The sequence below is a fragment of the Anopheles coustani genome, chromosome 3 (genome assembly GCF_943734705.1).
Source record: "Anopheles coustani chromosome 3, idAnoCousDA_361_x.2, whole genome shotgun sequence".
Lineage (NCBI taxonomy): Eukaryota > Metazoa > Arthropoda > Insecta > Diptera > Culicidae > Anopheles > Anopheles coustani.
Window position 1 is genome coordinate 73,186,668 of NC_071288.1, and position 14,264 is coordinate 73,200,931.

A 14,264-nucleotide genomic window follows, 5' to 3' on the forward strand; every position below is an offset into this window, starting at 1 on the left:
GCGGGAAGGTGACGGGAAACGATACGATGGAGTAGCTCTAGGGAAATATGCTTCGGCCGCCATTTTTTGTCTTCTTTGTTATTCTCTTCTCTTGCTTCGGGTTTCACTTTCTCAGGTTAAAGTTGTTCGTTTCTCTTTTACCTTCCACCTTCGTTTGGTCCTGTGCATCCAGGTTCAAACTGTTTTCCAATCTTCCATGTTTCATTTTTTTTTCATTTCTTCCTTCATTTATCTTCTCATTCGTTGGTTTCCTTTTTTCGTCCCTCGATGCAGAAGAGCAGAAACGAAACGAAATCGTAAGAAGCACCCACCCTCCCAGTAAGGGATTTGTAATCCGCGCGCCACGGTGGCGAGGGTGTGTGCACATTTTCCGTCATCCGTTCGGGGATTATTTATATATTCATTTTGTGGTTTGATGAAAATACACCTCATTTTTTTCCCCCATTGCCACCTTGCTACTTCCCCGTTCTAGGCAACCATGGCGCGCGTGGGATTTGGTAGAAATTTAATAAAGTTGTTTCGTTTTGGGGGAAGGTCGGCGAGCCCTAGGAAGGCGGATACACCCTTGCTGACGAGTCTTCTCGTAAGCATCATAGCCAAGAGTAGTGCCGAGATTTGCTGGGTGGTGAAATTGGAACAGTGATGGGCACAAAAATGAAACATCCTTGTAGGTAAAATATATTTAGAAAAAATTTAGGCTAGATGAATAAACCTTTTCGAATAAAAATATCTACAAATAAACCAAACCACAACTATCAATTACAAATTTTTAAATTCCTATATATGCCTAATTGGCCTGAGTATAATCGTAACACAAGCTTAAATTAATAACAAAAACTTTCAAACACTTTAAGCATTTTTTGTTAAGTGCAACTCTTGGTTAAGGAGAATGCATATCTATGCGATTAATTGAATATTTGATTCTTTTCATTGAGATTTTATTCTTTTCTTTTCACTCAAAAACGAAATTAATTGAGGGTTTTTTATTATACTTTGGAATTTGTTATGTCAACTTTACCGTTTCCATTTTTTAATGAAAGTCAACCTGAATCCATTTTTCGTAACGCACTGTATTCGCTGGTTTCCGACGGCTTTACCTAACCTTATGCTAAGGTTTTGCATCCCTCCCACGAGCCATCCTGACGAAGTCAGAGCGGAGGGCTTCGGAAAGTTAGCGCGTTTGCGGCGAGGCGGTTGGTGTCAATTAATTATCAACAAGCAGATCATTTACACGTGTTAACGTGTTAATTAAGTGATAAACTGGCGCAAGATAAATCTTGCGATAGGCTCCCTGTTAGCTTAGCGTCCCTCGGAGGTGATTTCCCTGCCACAGCGGAAATATAGCACAAGCGGACTAGCAGCTTTTTCAGTTTTCGCTTATTATTATTTTCTTCTTTCCACCTAAAAGTTGATGCAGGGAATGGCCAGTTCTTCGGACTTGCCCCGCCACTGCCTGGGATGTTCCATTTTGTACGATTTGTTTATTTTTATGACACCCACAAAAAGCGGCTGTACGATGATTTATACGAGAAAAACGAAGGATGGAGCGTGGATATGGAGTATGATAATAAACATGATTCAGAAAAAGATATTTCCCACGAGATGTTGGAGGGTTTAAGAAAGGAGGGATCGTAAACACACAGCATATTGATGATAGTAGAGTACATCTCGTATCTTAGGAAAAAACCTCTTAGAAAGCAGATTGCCAATTTCAGCATAACTCCTTGATAGATTCATATGCTTCTATTAACATTGCATGGCAAAAAATAAAGAAAACCCACCTGTACAAAACAGGAAAATTGGAAAACCAAATTTCTAATAGGATCAATTTTCGGCATCGTATTGTGCTTGTTTTGTGTCATTCAATTCACCTGGGTAAGGAAAGGAAGGTAGAAAAAAACTGAGGTAATAGTTTTCCCAACATTGTCATGTACTTTGGCTTCAATTTTTCTCCTTTCTTGTGCGTTTCCTGCTTCCTTGCCACGTAAAGTCTGCGGTCAGTGTTGCGCCGTTCAGAAGTTGTGTTCGATAATTGCAATGTTCTCTTTTTCTTTCTCAAACCACACATTCTCAAAGTGTCCTTCCGAATCAAAGGAGCGATGAATTTATTCTCGTGCCAGGTTTCCCCGGTTAACCGACCTGGCCGTGGGTCATGTAATAAAGGATCAGCAGCTTCTTAGCAGTGGATTTGCAATGCTACGGTCCGGTTACGTTCTATAAGGCGACAGACGAACACCGCAAAACCGTTAGACCGGGACGGAGATGAATCGCCCCGAAACGGAATGGCAGTTTTGGGTGCGTAAACAGTTTATTTTTCTATTACTTGTTTTCCCTTTTGTAGTGTTAATAAGTTTTTTAAGCTTACGAAAAGTGTGAGAATTTTGCTACCGAAACGGACCGTCCGGGATCGGAAAGGCTAGCCGGCTTTTGAAGGAACGGAAGCAATAAATCGATTTGTTTTGTGTCGTGTAATGTAAGCTTCAATTATTTTAAGCTGTCATAATCGTTTATAATTCCTGTTTTTTTGTTTTGCATGGATAATGTTTTCTTATCACCTTTGATGCTCGGTGCAGTTAGTCAAAAAGTCTTATTCGGAATTTTTAACGTGTCTGTGTGCCGTGGTGTGTTTGGAATTAGGTTTTTAATAGACTGTGACGATGATGTTGTGAGTTAATTATTTGAGATTTATCAAGTAATAATGCTTCCTTCTTAGTTACAAGAAACATAAAATAATAAAAATTTAACGTGTCGAAATTGGATAAACTTCATTCCAAACCAAACCATTTTCTTGACATGACTTCATCAACCTGCTTCTATCAAACTTAATCCATTACGCTTGATCGCCGGATCATTTGTCTGACATTTCCGTCTTCTGATGAGACAATCTGCTTGATTGTAATACTTCCGTCAACGAGTTGTTGGGCCCTTCTTCGGGCGGAAACGTCAAATCATGTGCCACACTTTCCCTGCTACGAGCTCGGAATTTTCAAACTTGAGGCGAAAAAAGAAATCTAATAAAAATCTTCCTCCCAAACGCTTTTCTTCCATCCTCATCGCATCAGCGTGTCAGTTTGCTTGAGTTTATTAGGAGGTTTTGGTTTTTTGCTGCACCCAACTGCAATGGGAGTTGGTTGCCTCGAAGAAAATTTAAAGTTGTGGCTGTGGGATCTCAGGATGTAAATTCCAAAAATATTGCATACATTGAAAATTATATACTAATATTTTTAAACATTTAGTATCTTACAAAAATTAAAGGTTTCGAAGAACTTAAATATAAAATTAAATACCAAACTAAATTTAGTATTTATGATTAAAAAATGCTAACAAACAATGTCTTATTTTACATTGCTTTGGTAAACGATGAGATCGTAATGAAAAGTGAATCATTTCCCAAACGTGTTGTTACCGTCTATTTTCTTTAATCGCGTGCAAGGACGCGTGGTTGGAAAAGTCACCACCCCAAACCAGAGATAACTTCAATTCCCAAACGAACCCTCCTCCAACGGTGTTTGTGCGGAGTGACGGTTGACTTCTGGCGGTTGGTGATGAAAAATTGTCTCTAAATTAAAATAAATTTCATTACTTACACCCCCACCCAAGGTCGTGGGATTTGTGGGTTTTATGTTCACTTCGTAGGCGTTACCGGTTGCCGGTGGCAACAACCGAATCGCCACCGCAATCACAGTCGCCCACCGTGAATAATGGGGGAAAACATTCGCTCGTATGGCAAAGCGAATAAATGCAGCAAATTACCCATCGACACCGATGGGAAACATATTGTGTGTTGTAGCCCTTTTCGCCGTTCGGTCCGTTTTGTCCCCGCTAGATTGAGGGTGTAAGTACAACAACCAACTTTCCACCAGCTTCCCTCCGCGCAAACAATTTCCAACCATTCTTTTCCCACAACGGGCCAACCCCAGTCGGGAAACCTCCCTCCGCGGCAACCGAACTCGATTCACTTTTCGGGGATATCAATTTTACGAGTCGAATTTCTGGCACGTCGCTTTCACGCCTGCTTAGTGGTGCGAATGTTTTTGGTAGGAACATAAACGTGCAACAAATATCCGCCGACACAAATCTCCATCGAATCCACCGGGCGGGGTGGACGGAAAGTGGGAGGAAATAATGTTGTTCGAAATAAAGGACCGTTTAATGGCATCATTAAAGGTGTTATGAATTTTTGATCGACTTACTAGCATCTTGCGAGGGGATATGTTGGGATGAAGTTTTAGGCTGATTTAAGGTTTTTCATTGTAACTTTGATTTTTATTTCGAGAAAAAAAAAAGAATTTCTTTGTCCTACAAAGGTTTAAGCTGTTTCAACCGATTTATACGCAGATTGTTTTACTCTATTAAACTTTATAATAATTATATTTATTTTTTGCTAAAAATGCATATCAAACTGTATATTGAATTCAGATTGCTTTTAATATGCGTGATTATACAAATTAAAACTTTCCTCATTTTATCTTTTATTTTGCAGCTGATCCTTAGAACATAAATTCCAATTTGATTTTCATCAAAGAACGAAAAGAACAACCACAACAAATATCTATGGTTCTACAAAATATGGCGCAAAAGAACAAAACCGAAGATAAAAAAATGTTTTTAAATCGTAAAGTTTATTTAAAAAAAGACTAAAACAATAAATGAAATAATGAAATACCTATGCTCTCACTAGATAGGATAAAAACGGAGTTGCCATCAAGAAATCTTCGAAAAAGAAAGCGAAAATAACATGAAACTGTATTGACAGCGATGATTGCCTGACAAAAGTTCCATTGCAAGGACAAAACACACAAAAAAAAACAAACATTGACAACACGTAAAAAGACAGGATTCAATTAACCGGACACAATGCGAGGGACGCTCCCGAAAATGGAATCCGACCAAACTATTAAGAAGTTTGTGTTTTCTTTTCGCACCCTCCAGATGGGTTTGACATATCGAAAAACTTCTTCGGCTTGCACTGGTGGGAGTGGGCGAAAAAGTTTCCCTTTGCCCTGCCCGGCGTCGGACAGAGAGTAAATAAAGAGTGACACAATCGCTTGGGAAAGTACGTGAGAGGAAAAATACACACATTACCCCAGAAGTGATTATTTTTTTGTGTTGTTACAACCTATTACACGATGTACCGGTTGATACATTGGGTTCCGGATTACGGCCCAGTTGTGGTGGGAGGGAATGGGGCATGGTTCAGTAATCGATGGGTTTGTTTTTGTTTCATACTGTCTAATATCGATCGATAGTTTTGTTAGAAATAATCCACAATCCGATCACTTTCCGGATTGAATCATTGAAGGTAGACGGTTGACAAATAAACCGATCTTAGCGCTTGTTTGAAATGGGAATTTATTGAAACCCAACACGTTTTTTTCCATCGATTAACACACTATCGCTGGGATTTCGGTCAGTAAGTGTATTTGATTGTTTCTAATTAGTTAATAATAGTCTTTTTAGTAATATAAATAGAACCAAGATGATTCAGAAATTTTAAAACAAACTTAGCTTTTCTTCACAAATTTAGCAAACCAAGTTTTAATGTCAATTACCGTGATGATAAATTGGAAAATTAAAGGACACTCGTTGGTATCTCAAGTTCGACAGAACGCGACTTCTATAGCGTAATCCTCTGTGTTGTCTTGTAGTGATTGCAAAAGAAACAACCCCAAATTCCAATTTCTCGTGAGAAATCAATCCCGTATTCAATGAATGTTGTCTATGCTTTACTATCCATCTTGTTGCATCCGTTTAGAGCTGTGTCCTTTTATTTCGTTGCAGGCCTGAGACCGATATTGATTCCTTCTTCCGGCCTGCTTACGCTTACAGACCGTTACAGTTTGTAGTTTTCGTCATCTCCTCAATCAAGGGGCACTTAATTTAAATATATGGAAAATCAACTTTCTTCCAAAGCGGAAAGCGGCGTTCGATCGGAAAGGTCCTTCCGCCCTTCGGCTCAAGGCAACGACGTCCACCTTAACCGACATCGTTCCATTGACAGATGAAGGGCAACAGTGTCCTGCCTTAAAGTATGGAAGGGAAAAAACTTCTAGCCTGAACCGACTGTCGAATCGTGTCTGTCTCAATTTGAATACTCCAAGGGACACAGCGAAAAGGTCCGCTCCCATCGCAAACAAGGACCTTTTTATCGCGCCCACGGGAAAACGGACAGTTCCGTCGTTTCGTTCCGTTCCGGATCGGGAAAAGTGAAATCAATGGTCGGGGAAAATGTGTCGCTTTCTTTGTGCCCGTCCAATCTCGAAGGCCCATGATTGGTCTTTGGCGAGGCATTTGGTAGTGATGTTTCGCATTGGGGGGAGAGAAGGAAAAGAAAGGGATATCCTTCAGCAAACACGTTCGGTAAACGCGTTCGAGACGGTTAGAAAAAGACAACCCAATGAAAAGGGACTCATCGTCTTGAAATTGAACCAACATATCGCTCCGAGGGACGAATAAGAAGGAGTATCACCCATTTCTCCTGATTCCAGAAGGTTTTCCAACGAACGTGAGTGCCTTTACGATGGCGTTGGTTTCCCACCCTTTCTTTCCTTTGTGCCGTTTGAATATTTGATACATTTCGGATATGACAGCGTGAATGGAGCCGAACCGAGCCGGAACCGGATATGAGCCAATCCTAGACCGGGAGCGAAAATAAAGTTATCATCATCATTATCCCCGTGGGGGGGTGGTTTTGGCCACGAGCGACGGGCTAGGGTGGGCCGAAACTGGGAAGGGAAGCGAAAAGCAAATCAAAGTCAGAAAATCCTACCACGAACGTGCTCGAGTGACGATTGCGTCTGCCCGAGCCCAGGCATATGCCGGGAGTTGGGAAGGTCCAACAAGCATTAAGGATTCCATTTCGAACACGTTCCACATGAATGGGGCAGCTGGTTTTTTTTCTGGGCTTTTGTCTCATTCCATCCGTACAGCCAAATTCCACCCCGTAGCAAAGGACGACGTGTTGGCGAACATGATTAGTGAAATAACTAATGATGAACAAAAGATATCAATAGCGCAAAGGGATGTCTTTATCCGGCGGCGTCACGTGGAGAGAGTGGTGCTGGAGTGGAACGATTCAATCGTTCCGACAATCGGTGAGGGTGGGTGTCAATAGCGACCGTTCTAATAAACAGCTGATAATGGATTAATTTGGTGCAGTCCATTTAGTGAATATCAACCCTTAATAATGTAGACGATCCTAATTCCAATGCTCTACAAACATGAATTCCAAAGTTTTAGTCTCTAGAAACTATCTCAAAATAACAAAGAACAGTTTAAGTTTTAAAGAACACAATATGAATTTGTTTATGAAGAACAATTTTAATAACCAAACAATATTTTGAATGTGTAAATTTTAATCCATTCATTTTTCAAGCCAATTAAACTAAATTTAATGAAAAGGTTATATTATGAAAAAAAAATTTTTATTATTGTCAGTTTCATTACGAGGAATTTATTTCCCTTTCTTCATAACTAGATGTTAAATTAATTAAATCAATTACGGAAACCTTCTCAAAGATTACATGAAGAATTCTTTACAAAATAAAATGTCAAAGAAATGTATCATACCTTAAATCAACCAATTATCTTCAGTCAAACTTAAATGGATATAAGTTAATACATATTGGAATTCACTTCGAGGGCTTCCAACAGTCATTGCTAATCACTTTCTAACTGAGCGTAGTTAACGCTTTAATTAGTTTCATTCATTTATAATTTAGGTGCAATAATCCGCCCAAAAGCCACTTCCGATCCTGCGGTTTCTCTAGCAGATTTACGAAGAGTTAGCAGTCGTCGTAGGGAATACAGTCGGTCAAAACAATGAATACCATGCCCGATTTGTTGCTTTCTTTTTAAACGGCCAAATTGATATTTGTCTTAAGCCGCATTGTAGTCGCTCGTTCAGGCGTAATTGCTTCGTCCTTCGAAGAGGAAAACTATGCAAATTCGCAAACCTTCCTACCGCACGCGGCTGTTTGGCCACCCGTACCCGGACGTCCGGCGAATTCGGGGTCCCGTAGGACGCACGTTGACCCGAATTATTTGCTCATCCGTGCTCTCAAATCCCCATTTCCCGTGCCGAAAACCAACGACCGGCAGCAGCACGAGGATTAGGATAATTTGATTTTCTTTGTGGTGCAAGCGGTGCGCAGGTGGTGGCAGTGTTGGTGGGCTCAATGAGTCACTCGAAAATGGCTGACGGAGGAAGGAATGCCGGTTTGATGCCGGCAGGATTACCCGAAGCGGTGTATGGGTGTGGTTTGTTGGTTTGGTTTTTTGCTAAAAGCAGAATTAAAATGCAATCGTATCGGGCGTAGGTTTTTGTCGGCGCTTTAGAAATGAGCGATACGTGCCCAAGTAGTGGAGCGTGGTTGCGAAGTGAGGTTGAATTAAAATAAGGATCAAAGACAAGGCTTCACGATCACGAACCTAACACAACCGTAACCGTTCGATGCGCACGATTCTCAAAAGCATCGAAAAGAAATCATATAGGAATGTTTTCTGATCAAAAAGAAATCATATACGAATGTGTTTTTCTTTTCTAATGTGTTAAAGTGCTAGAAAGTGTTGAAAAATATCCTCAAACATCTGTTCATGACATTTGATGAATCATCGTGTGGTACTTTAGTAAAAAATAATCAAATTTAGTTAAACTGAAAGGTTAATAATGTCGTATTTACCAGTTTAATTTTTATCTAAGTTTTCGCCAAAGCATAAATACCCTAATAAACATAACCCAATTTTAGATAATTAGTAGATTTTTTAGATTTTAAATTAATTAATGTTGTATTTTCTGCATTTGTTTCTGCTTCAGTTTTAAAGTTCTAATTTTGAATTGGTTTAATGATACTTCCTTCGAATTATTCTCCAAATACACCTCCTTCATCAAAATCATTAACAAACCCTTCCCTACGATGCAGCATTATAGCCACGGAGATGACCTCCCGCTCCGGAAATACATTGTTCCTGGAAGCAGGAAGTCATCTTTGCACGACACTCCGGAACCACTGTTCCGAAAATTATCATTATCATCACCGTGATCCGATCGTTTGATCGATAGATAACCCGACGCCCGGGACGGAGTCTTTGGCATGCAAATGAACAATCGGACGTGGGTAATTTTTGGAAATCTGATTTCACATGGGGATGAGTTGCATGCGTGTCCTCCGGGGGAAAACACTTAAGCGCACTGTCCGGCGACCCGCGCGTCACGTGTCCATTGAGTGAGGGTGTTGGTTCGCTTCCTGTCTAGCGCATCGTAACGAGCAAAAGGTTTTTAGGTCGGTCGGTTTGGTTGGAATGCCAGCTGATTTTTTTTCGCCCTCCTAGCGCGTGTTCCTTTCCAATGTGCCTGTAATGATGACTTGAGAGAATGCTTGTATTGGTCTTTGCAAGCTAAACAGGCGGATGGTATCAACTTCATCCCCTCGGACCACGGGGGTTTATGATTATAAATGGAGCATGCTCGGCTGAAACGATGGTGGTTGATGGCCTTTACTTTACGTGGTTTTCATAGATAGAAGGGTGCTCTCTTTGTTTTACGTCCCTGCAAGGAACCGCTAGGTGTCAATTATCCCTTGCCGCACCCAAGTTAATATCTAGCAACGGGCCAGGGTTTTCCGAATATGGCGGCGATGATGATGATGTTACCAGAAGTCGAGACGAAAACAGACGATAACCCCAGAAGGACGGTGTTCGATTTGATGTTTTTCGTTTCCATTTCACTTTTCAAGGACTGATAGCAAGCTGCAGAGCAAACTGTCTATCGATGTTAAGTGAGAGACACCTGAAAGAATACTCCACTTTTGGAAAAAATAAACGGAAAAGTCCAGGTGTATCACGAAACTAGACATTCAGATAGTAGGAAATACCTGGAAGAAAGAAAAATGATAGGTGTTAATTTCCATTAGTTTTATTAGTTGAAATCATCACGGTGTATCTAAGAAAACAATATGACTTATTTAAGGGAGTGAAAAGAGCTCGATTTAAATTATGTAGTGAAGTATTATAAATATTTTGCATAATAATTAATTTTATTGTAATAATTTTGAATAAAGTCTATATCACTTGAAACATATGGTTTTAGTTAAACAATATATTGAAAAAAATAACGTGAACATTTTTGACAAATATGCTTCTATGAAATCAGATAAAAATTTTAATTAATTAAGTTATCTATTCCATTTTCTACAAAGGAACTCTTTTTTATTGTTATTTTCGAATGTATAATATGCATTTTCCCATCAATTTTCATGCCCTGTTTTTCTCACGCTGCTAAAATCACTGTCAGTCTAATTTATTCCTCCCGTACGCCCTACTTTCCACCCAGGTGCATCTTTCATCGAACCTTCCGGACGTCATTAACTGCCTTTCTCATGCCCTTTTTGTAAATTAGGTGACTTCCGTCAAAATCACACACCCATTAACCACACAAATGTCCACACTGGCTCTCGCGTGGGTCGCGTGCTGAAGGACGGATTTAAAAACACCGTCGCTGGCCCACGGCTGTCGGTTGCACTTTTCGGTGCAGTTCTCCTCCCCCACGAGAAGGGCTCTGTTAGTCGACTGAATCTGTTTGCGTCCCCCGGCACGTGTCGCAATCGAGCCGCGGGGCAATCAATTGAAAAATCAACTTTAAAACTCAATTACCCATAGTTTATGGCTGTACTGGGTCGGGTGAAGGATGGGAAGAGAGCGGTGCGACCATCCCTTTTGCATTTCAGTGACCACCCTCCGCATCGATCGCTTCCGGTCGTCCCTGCTTCCGTCGAAGCGGATGCGCGGGGGTGAAAACAGCTCCGGACCGACGTTCATGATTGCTCCGGTTTTTTATTCAAAATAAAGTCATCGAATTTTTTGCTGTTGATATTATTTATCCAAGTTTATCTAATTGATCTTAATCTTTTCCCAAAATTTACAAAACATTGCTCAAATTATATTCATAACACGGATTGTAAAAAGAAGACATGAGTGTATTTTATACATTTTTGAAAACTGTTCTACTTTTGTTTAAAAAAAAAAAGCACAGTTTGTTCATATTCGATACAATTTTTTATGTTTATAATTCTTGTACGTTTTGGTGTTAATTGTTACTACAAATCAAAATCTTCAATTGTACCACTTAAAAGAAATGTTTACAGTAATTGGATCTTTATTTAGTTGTGTTGGCAAGAGAATTTATGTTGGCAAGAGAAAAGAGAGAAAAACAATTATACGGGTAATTGTTGATTAAATGGTAATGAGAAATTATTACCAATTTATTCAAAAATGTTTTCCATAATCTCTAACTATTGTTGCAAAAAATGTACCACGGAAGGAATTTGATTATATAACAATAAGTTTATTATTAAATAGATCCGTTTACACAAGCATGTAAATTTTAATCTGCCACATTTGATTGATATGATACTGAAACCAAACTTGCGATAATTGGAAGAGAATCATTCAATATATCTATGTTGAAATAAATATAAAGTAAAGTCATTTTGTGCATAAATGCTTTATCTCAAAATACGTTTACCCTTTACTTTAGAAGTAAAAAAATACTGCACGTATGGTCGCAAAAATTCGCACCGCCAATAGATTTTTTAACAAATAAGAAAAAGTGCAAAAAAAAGAAAAATAACATCAGGGCACATGGAAAGTCCATCGACCTTAAGCAGAAACTCCGTCCACTACAACTCGTTACGGTCCAAAGACGAGATAAGAGCCGACATCATTGACACAACAAGAAAGAAAGGCATAAAAAAGGAGAATGAAAATTGCCGGTAGTGCGACAACTTCCACGGGACCGATTTGTAAATCTATTCTTCCGGGTGTTGGGCTAGTGAAAAACCGACAAGGACATGTGAATCCTCAGAGCGCCGAGCTATAGGAGGGCGATACCGTCGTATCGAGGCAGGAAAAACATATTTTCCCGATTATTTTTCATTGTTACGAGCTCTGGGAAGGGCGAACTTGAATAATAATAACAACGGTAATAGTAAAAATAATAATACTAATGGAATGGAAGGTCATAAGTCATAAAAACCAACCGAAGCGTGGAGTGCAAGATAGCGACGGCAAACGACCCGCGGTAAGGAACGCCGGGGGCCACCCCGAGGATGGCTCTTTGTTGTCCACCACCGGGGAAAAACTCATCCCGTCCCCTCCCGCGCCCCTTACTCCTCCCACAGTGGGTGCCACTTTTCGGACCGGGATTTTCCCTTCCGCTTCCTGACGTCGCACAGAACCGATCGTTGGCCGAACGAAAGTACGCGCTTGGGTACACGTAAACATAATGCGAATTTATGCGCCGGCCAACGCGTCCAAACTGAATCGAGGTGTAAGAGTGTGGCTCTCTTCGCCCGTGCAAGACCGGCGTTCTTACAGGGAAAAGAAAAACAAAAATTGCGAAAGGATAGATTAGCTCTTTATCCGTCCCTTTGTCCGCTTTATGTGGGCCAGTTTATTGTGTAGCGTTATGCGACTTCTTTTACTATCTGTCTGGATGTGTGGTACGTTGGTTTGTGTGTTTTGTTGTTTCCATTTTTATAGGAACTGAAAGCATCGCAATGCTTGCCGAATACAAAAGCAACTAGTATGAAACAGAAGAAATAAGTACCACAAATGTATTCACAATGAAACTTGACTTGACAAAAATGTTTTAGCCAATTAAAAATAATACGAATTATAAAAGCTCCAATGGATTGAAAAGGACTTTTGGTACAAAAAACATATAGGATACAGCAATGGATGCCGGTGTTCTTTCCTCGACGGGAAAGGTGAGCATTTTCTCACGTTCCTTACAAAGAAGCATTTCAAAGCGAATGAAGTTCTACTTTCGGGGTCGAATGACTGATCGATTTCGATCCATTTCCGGTGAACCTGCTTTCGGCTCGAAATCAGTGCACTTCAAACCGGGCCTTGAGTTGGCCCGGTTTGAAGTGGACGCACACGTACGCTAGCACTTCTTTTGCCCATTGTAAAATGAACGACCTGTTTCATGGTACCTTTTTGAGTGTTGGAAAATGACAAGAAAAGAAAAAAAAGAAACAAGAACGCCGGACGAAACAGGTCGTAATAAATGCAAGAGAAGGAAAAGTTCGTTGTGAAACTGAAGGAACAAAATCACACCAGTTCCGACGAGGTCGGCAAAATCGATTTAAGGATGTTTTGTTAGCAATTTGTCCCGCTGTGATATTGTCCGATACATTAAGTATTTTTTCCAGTTGAAAAAAAGTCGGGTGGGAAAAATTCTTTTAGAAAATTATAATAATTCTGGATTAGAGAATAAATAAAATAAAGATAATTAAGATAATAAACAAAATAATAAATTATTTACATTGTTACAGTCGTAATGCTTGTTGGCTAGTAATTGTTATTTAGCTTTCAAAAATATGTGATAAATGTAAAAATGTATTTTTAACATTATTTTTACAAACCCTCTTAATGCCATATAATACTTCTCCCGCATCAAATATCAATCTTGATTTTTTTTACCTCCAATGACCCCAAAGACATCCGGTTTATCGACTTTTTGACTCTTCGTTTCTCCATTCAATAGACATCCTTCGGCCGGCAGCGCGTATCAATGTCCTGAGAGGGATTTATTTGTGCTTCATTTCTTTTTCTTTCATTGCTCTTTCTCTATCCTCAGCACGACTTCGGCCACGTCTTTCATTCATCCCGACCTAAACCTTGGCCCAAGGGCCCGTGTTCCGTTTCCGGTTGCTGGCTGCCTTTGTTGGTTGTCAGTTGGATTTCTTTTTCATTTTTCTTTTATTCGAGAAAGACCACCTTCACCACCTTTTCCAGCCCGGAAAACGGGCTCGCTTTGATTGCACGGCCATCGATTGTCCACTTGCGACCGGAAGGACTTTGTCCAATTTCGGAACGAAACTGGATGGATTGTTTTTTTCCATGTAGGTGTGTGTATATTTTTGTGTTTTGTTCGGGAAAGGACATTTCCTATTGCTTTCCGGCTCAAACTTGAAGCGTTCCGCAGTCGGAATGTGCGTTTCAATGTTGGTCTGTTCAACTTACCGACACGCTAAATTGAGTGAATAGAGGATGAATTCTTCGTTTCACTTGTCACTTCTAGTTATCAAGCATATAAATGTAATGTTAAAAAAGAGATAAAAGATAAAAACACTTATGAAATAAAATTTAAAAAAATCAAAAAATGCAAAACTCATCTAATGTTGCATATGAGAAAAATTGATTATTTTATTTTTCCTTTTTTTCCACCTTCTTTTGCCTCCGATACATCACATCCAAACGTT